The sequence below is a fragment of the Thermobia domestica genome, chromosome 9 (assembly GCF_964235325.1).
Source record: "Thermobia domestica chromosome 9, izTheDome1.hap1.1, whole genome shotgun sequence".
Lineage (NCBI taxonomy): Eukaryota > Metazoa > Arthropoda > Insecta > Zygentoma > Lepismatidae > Thermobia > Thermobia domestica.
Window position 1 is genome coordinate 123,538,242 of NC_137462.1, and position 7,687 is coordinate 123,545,928.

General features: G+C 32.2%; 1 long non-coding RNA gene across 1 annotated transcript; it reads right to left on the bottom strand.

Annotated features, from left to right (window-relative positions):
- Positions 1-1,514: 1,514 nt before the first annotated feature.
- LOC145694082 (uncharacterized) lies at positions 1,515-5,628 on the bottom strand. Its single transcript, XR_014132916.1, has 3 exons — positions 5,595-5,628; positions 3,240-3,475; positions 1,515-1,717 (listed from the first exon to the last, which is right to left on the bottom strand). It is a non-coding gene; the product is annotated as an uncharacterized LOC145694082 (long non-coding RNA).
- Positions 5,629-7,687: the final 2,059 nt, after the last annotated feature.

Consider the following 7,687-nt stretch of genomic DNA (forward strand, 5'->3'; position numbering starts at 1 on the left):
AGAAGTATCCGGGATGCTGATGGTGGTTGCAGAGTCTCCTTAACTTTGGGCCTGGCCTATAGAAAAGACATAAAAGGTGTAAGATAGGTGGAATGAACTCAGGCAATATTCTGTAAACTTAACATCGTATTCAACATTAGTAAAATTCTCTATATCTTTTGGAAATAATACTAGAGTGAAAAACCAAAATAAATATAATACACACTAACGTATTTATTTTCCTTACTCAGATGCCATTCACTTTCGCTGTTCATCTGTACATCTCGCACTTGCATTCTAAATAATTCATTCATTTTTGTATTTAACTAATAATACGTAGCCAAGAACATAATCCCTAAACCGTCCACATATACCTAGGTAAATATCACGCGGTGATGGCGTTCACAACTATATTTCCAAGTATCAAATGTTTCACTCAATTCTATTATAGATATATGAGATAGATATGTACTACCGCTTATTTCTGTTTGTACTCCGTGTAGAATTGTTGGTCCGGCGGTTTATCAGATAACAAATAAAGTTAAAACAAGATGGTGAAATTGCTAAAAGTTTAAACGTTCAGATTCTTACCTTGACACATTTTTAACTATAAATCGAGTAATGTTATAGCTTGCTTGAAATAATCTGAAAGAAAAAAAGAGATAATGTCGATTTATCTTTTTATCTGGTAAATAGCTCCATGAAGTCCTGAACATTTGTTTGCAAGATGATTATGTTCGTATATTGTTTCTTTGTTCACGAGTATAAATTATCCATAAGGTTTTAACTAACTAATTCTATGGCCTATGGAACGCGAAGATTCAATGGCGCATTCATAGAAGCTTTCCAATGACTTCTGTCCTTAGTCATTTCAATCCATTTCTACTTTGTATTTCAGCAAGAAAGTTCAGGGGTCATACTTAGGTAATAATATACGTGTTGCAATTTACCACTACTTACCGCGACACATTTAACTTTTATCTTCAAATTTGGAACGCTTTTTTTCTTTACACTAAAACGCTAAATCTTTGAAAAACGTTGTCATTTTCCCTGGATTGTATTCGAGCTCATGCTCAAAGGAATTTATGTTAATAGGGTTAAGGCACTCCTACTAAACTATGAAATCTCCAGTACACAATACCTATGTGCCTGTCTTCTTTTGTCGCTTGCTGCAAGCCAGACTTCTTTATCCAGCAGCCTTTAATTGCTTTGCCTTTAATTGTAGGCCTTTAATTCCTTCTACTTTGTTCCTTATTGTATTTCTCTACATATCAGTAATATACTTGTGTAATGATATGCAGATTGTCTATATTTCTTTTATACACATTGCAAGTAATTGCATTAAAAATCAGGGTTAATTGATTTTTCCCTGGATTGATCTATGGGAAGTGGAAAGGATCCAGTTTACTTGTTAATTCTTTATTTCAGGAATATCGTCTAGGATTATTTTTAATCAGGTTTGCAAATATCACATCAGTTAAATATAATGAATTATTGCAGTAGACATTCTCAAATATGTTTTAAGGAACGAAACTCACAAATAAGTCATAATCATTAGGCAGTATTTTGTTTCCGTAGTTGGTAGTGTTCTTTAAAATAAGAGTTAGGTATAAAAGGGATAAAAAACGAACGAAAAAAAGATTGCTGATCAAAAATTAAGTTTATTCGGTATTTTAATTCTGGTCATCTATAGAAATTTCTCTGAGGAGCTTGTTCCGAATTCAGTGATGATTTAGTTCTGAAATAAAAAAAAGAGAGAATTTAATTTAATAATACATGAAAATAAAAGAACAAAAATAAATAATTCGTATATAGTTCAGATTAAGAGGAATGTGCGTAGATGTAAATTACAGAAAATGACTATGGTAAATTTTCCTAAAAAAATATATATAATACGTGTATCCATGATATGTTAAAATTTCGAAATAACCTTAGTAAAACTTTGGTATAGGTTTTATATTTTAAGTTTAATACGGAATTGCACATATCTTAGTGAAGAACTGTACCTTAATATAATAATTTATTTATTTGCAGTGTTTCGATACTACCATAAAGCCATGGTACAGAGGAAATATAGACAAATAGGAATGTAAGATAAAGACTGTGGAAATAAGTTAGCCAGAGATTTTGTATTAAACTACTATCCCATTCGCTTGTTGAAACGAAAGAAGATCCTAACAAAACAATGTGAGAACGCCGGACGCAGGATTCTATTCCGGCTGCACTCGACGTATAGAAGAAAACGCTTACCATTTATCTAAGCTCGCTAATTTGTACTTAGATATCCTTATCTTTCTTTTTAAAATGTATACTACATTCAGGTTTACATGTAGCATTTTATTTTAAATCTCCCTATAGAAATAGAAATAGAGAATTGTAATACGCATCTGTTATTTGGACTCCTCGTAATACAAAATATATCCAAATACATCCAAGAGAAAGTACAGTGCAAATTTTTGAAATTATTAATATACAGAAAAACTGGACTGTACCCTGCATAACATCATATCTAGAACTAGTAAACAACTTTGATATACTGTCTTTAGAGCAACGTAGCTATGTTAATGATTTATCTTTTCTGTATAAAATAATAAACAATAAAACAAACTCCATAGAACTCTGTTCTAATATATTTTTGCATGTTCCAACGTTTAGAACGAGGTTGAGCAATAGTAGTATCTGTGCTTTAAAAAAACACGTACTGACACCCTATATAGATGCCCTTTGAGGAGAATAAGCTCTCCCTACAATAATATCGATGAAAAATGTGAAATGAAGGATATATTCGATATGTCCGAAAGAGTGTTTAGGAACGCATCTGCTAAACTGAATTAAACAGTGTAATAAATTTCTGTATTTACTACTTCTGTAGTCATACACCATATATGTAAACAAACATTGTAAATAGACAGAATGTCTGTTATGTTGTTGTTACAATAAATATATCTATGAAAAGAAGTATTAATAGTTCTCTGAAATATGAAGGTTGAACACATTCGTAGGAACTGGAGCTTGAAGAAACACTGTAAAACACCATCCAGATAAGCGATATAATATTTCGTATCACAAATTCAGTAAAGAACATGAAAGTCTTTGTTAAGCCACTCCGTTTTCTGAAAATCGTGTAAGCTACGTTGGCATAATGGTAATGTATATATGGGCATACACACATTATGAGAAGACTATCAAAATTTTCGCAGTTTATTAGTTTTGATGAAAAGTATTACAATAGTTTATAATATGAAAAGTAAGATACTTACCAGTAATAGGAAGATTAACCGTAGAATCCACCAAGTCCATAACCACCGATACCTCCGTATCCAATGCGTCCAAGTCCGTATCCACCAATACCTCTGTATCCAATACCTCCTAGTCCATATCCTCCATAGCCTAGACCGTATCCACCATAGCCTAGACCAAGGCCAATAGCTCTCTTGTCTCTGGCAGATTCTTCAGCGAAAGAAATAGCCACGAGGGCGAAGAGGGCGAGAAGAGCCTGAAAATATATAGGATTTATTTTTAACCTTTCTTCATTCACATACTCAAGAGTATTTCTAGTATTCCATTTAAAATTTGACTTTCTTACAAATTGCCTTCTTTGTTTAATCAATTAACAAATCTCTTGATATATATTGCGAAACTAATTGACACGGAAATCATTAACAACAAAAATAATATCGTTAATGTTAAAATAAGTTCGAATAGAGTGTAATTGAGTTGTCCTCTCCTTAAATGTGTAACAGTACCATTTTTTCAGTTACCTAGCGAATCTGATTTAAAACCGGAGAAAATCCTTAATTAGAAGTGCCGATCCTTTCAGTTCTAAATCAGAAACTCCAGCAGTGGCGTAGGTAAGGGGGGGGGTGTAGAGCGGCCGCCCCCCACAGCGGTCTGATAATGTACTTTGGTACTTTGATGTCTGTAATTTTTTATATATGTTTATGTTTATATATTTTTTTGTTTGTAATTTTTCTATATGTACCTATAACAGCATTTGCCCCCCCCCAAACACACATCCTGGCTGCGCTACTGAACTCCAGCCATTGGTGTGCGCCCTCACAATGTCTAAGAAAACCAGTCAAAATATTATTCGATCTGTCCGATATTTCGGTGTTAATTTACATTGATTCTTTAATACAAAAATACATCAAGATGTGGATTATTACTTCTAACATTATGTAGTGTTGTTGAGAAATGATTTTAAGCTTATTGTAGGATTATTAATGAACCATTTATTTGTGAAATATGAACAAAATCGACTGGGAAATTCGTCCGAAAAAAACACCGCGAGAGTAAACTACCTCTTATGGACTTTTTATAAAGAACAAATTATTTGTGCCATTGCCTATTGTCAAGTTATTAATGAAATATTTATGTAATATGAACAAAATGGACTGAGTCTCTTTGAGAAAATCGTCCGGAAAAAACACACTCCCAAAGGTAAACCACATTTCTGGATTTTTGCTACGGAAAGTACTTACACCATGGCGTAGAGTTGTTCATGAAATACGAAAAATATTGTAGAGAGTCATTTTCAAGAAGAGTGCAATCTTTTATTTTCACCTTTGAGTAAACTACCCTTATTTATGGGGGAAGGAAGAAAATTCGACTCTGCCTCCTAAGTTTAAAACATAGGATACTTTTGACGGTATAGCCTCTAGGCGGTATAGCCTCTAGGCGTGAGTACGTGCATCAGAACGAATTGACGAACAAACATTAGGAAGATGATTTGGGGCGAGCTGAGATCGAACCAGGGACTCAGAGATGAACGTTTCTCCATTTTTAAATTTAAATGACTTCCTGACTCTAATTTTATTCTATTTTAATGGTTCAGGACTATTAGATACGAATAGAGAAAGAACCAAGACAGATAAAATTCCAAAGTCTCTACCACCGGGATTCAAACCGCGGTGTCTATTTTTAACGATTCTTAACTCTTATTTTACTCCTTTTCAACTGTTCAGCATTACAGAATACGACAGATACATGAACACAAAAATATCGAGGACAGTTAAATTTCCAAAAGTTTTTCCCACCGAAAATTCAACCTGGAACCACGTACATAAAAGGTAAACCCGCTAGACACTAGACCAGCAGGTAGAGCTACCACTGGGCCACCTCGACCTTTATCCTAACTGGAGTTAAAAATTTTATTGTTGCAGTACGTTTACTCGGTATTAATAAGCGGATGTTAATTAATATTAAAAATTACACCAGTATATTAGAAAGGTAGGATAAAATTCAGTTGCAGTTTGCATATAATTTAATAGTTAGTGTTTTGTGTCTTCAATTTGCATGGTTTCAGGTTGGATTGCTGGTGAATGCTTATAATATACCGCGTTAAGAGAGGATTGTGAAGCATGTAGGGTAGTATTTGAAGTTAGATGTAGCAACTTCCTTTTGCTAGAAAGCTCGAGAAAACGGGAATAGTCTTCTAGAGTTAATGATCAGAATATCTTTTTTAAATTATAAAATAAAATTGTAATTAATGAAAAATGCCCACTTTCAGGAACTTCGTACTTTTTGTTTACGTTACGGTCTTACTTCCGAATTTAGAGAATAGATTCAAAAATAATTCAAATTATTATTATAAAAGATTATGATGATGTACTTACGAAGATCTTCATGTTGTAGGTGAATGTAGTTATGTTGTCAAAGATTTGATACTTCTTTTATCCTCTATTGGAGTTATATATAGGGATTCATGGTCATACTTGAACGGTAAAATCCATACTACGTAAATGAATAGTGTACATATAATTAATACTTTCCAGGATATTCAAATACATTTCTCTAATTTGTCTCAATCGAAAACTATTTGCGTATGTTCTGCAAACTTTAATTAAGTTGTTCATTATCCATTTTGACCTTGTAATGAATACAATAATTACGAAGTAACATGAGGGGATTTCTCTTGCTTGCTCTTCCTGGATGACTTACAAAAACTGCTATTGTAAGAGAAATATATTAGCCTCGTACGATAATTCAATTAAATTGAATGTGAGATATAATCTACAACAGTAGTAATATTAAATACAATATTCATGAGCCTTGCTAACATAATTTATTTCTGTAATACTAATTAAAACAAAACATTATCAATTATTTTTATTGTATCTTTAATAATGTGCTAACTCTGTTCAATAATACAGGAAATACGTTTAAGTATTTAATTTTCATAACCATAGTATTTTTTGATGTTTTGTTTCATGTTTGTATTATGTTTTACTAAAAAAATCTTTAGTGTTGTGCACTTGAGTTTATTAAAATAATTATAATAGGATAATAAATAGTTCAATAGTAGAATAATGAACATTTTATTAATAGAATAATTAATGAAAGAAAAATTGGAGACACTCAAAATCCTTAAGGAATATGATATTCACCACTTGGTTATATGAATTGGATAAAACAAACCAGGATATCTCCTGACTAAAGATATACTTTTTGATTTATTTATTTATTTATTTATTTATTTATTTATTTATTTATTTATTTATTTCTAGACACAACAGGCTATATAACCCAATTACAGTGTCCGTTACATGTATTAAGCGACTATAACACATTCATACATTCATCTTATAATACATAGTTATAATGTGATTGCAATATCATTGATGTTCTTTCAGTTACAATTATTTCTTATTACATTACAGAGAACTTCCTTGAATTGACTTAGGCTGTTACTATTAATATCCAAATCAATTGTGCATTTTGTTAATCTATTGTAGGTTGTACTCAATCTCCATACTGGTGACCTCTTGTTTGCATTTGTGTGTAATCTGTCGCAGTGAAAGAAATTGAAATTTTCAAGGCGAGTTACATTTGTAGGAGTGCGTATTTTAAATTCTTGCAGTAAATTGGTGCAGTCGATTTTATTATTAAATAACTTATATAGGAACAACATATCTTGCATTATTCGTCGCTGTTCTAGACTTAATGTATTAAAGTTTAAATTTAAAGATTGACTATTATATGTTTTCGGATATACTTGTGTCTCCCTATATGTCAAGTACCTTAGATATTTATTCTGAACTTTTTCTATATTATTTAAATTTGTTTTTGTGTAAGGGTTCCATATAGTGGCTGCGTATTCGAGTTTTGTACGTACGTAGTGTTCATATAGCTTTCGGATGGCGGTAATACTAGTAAATTCTTTACTGATCTTGATGATAAATCCAAGGTTTCTGTACGCCTGGTCAATCATGTGATTTATGTGATTATTAAATGTTAAATTTCTGTCATATACCACCCCTAAGTCTCTGACAGTATCCGAAGTTGGTAAAGTGATGTCATTCATCTTATACGAAAATTTCTGAGGGGTTTTGCGGTTTGTAAAGGACACTACATTGCATTTGTTAGTGTTCACGTTTATGATGTTCTCTTTGGACCATTCCATCAGTTCATTCAAGTCATTTTGAAGCATTTTACAGTCATTTAATGTTTCTATTGCCATGTATATTTTAACATCATCTGCAAATATCAGCGTGTGAGAGTTTTGTATACTTCGCGGTAGATCATTGATAAATAGTAGAAACAACAATGGCCCTAAATTTGACCCCTGTGGCACCCCTGATAGTTGTACATACTCCTGAGACTTACACCCTTTGTACACGACGAATTGTTTTCTGTTTTCCAAGTAAGATTTAAATAGATCAATAAGTTCGCTGCTGAAGCTAAATTGTTTAAGCTTGCTGAGCAATCT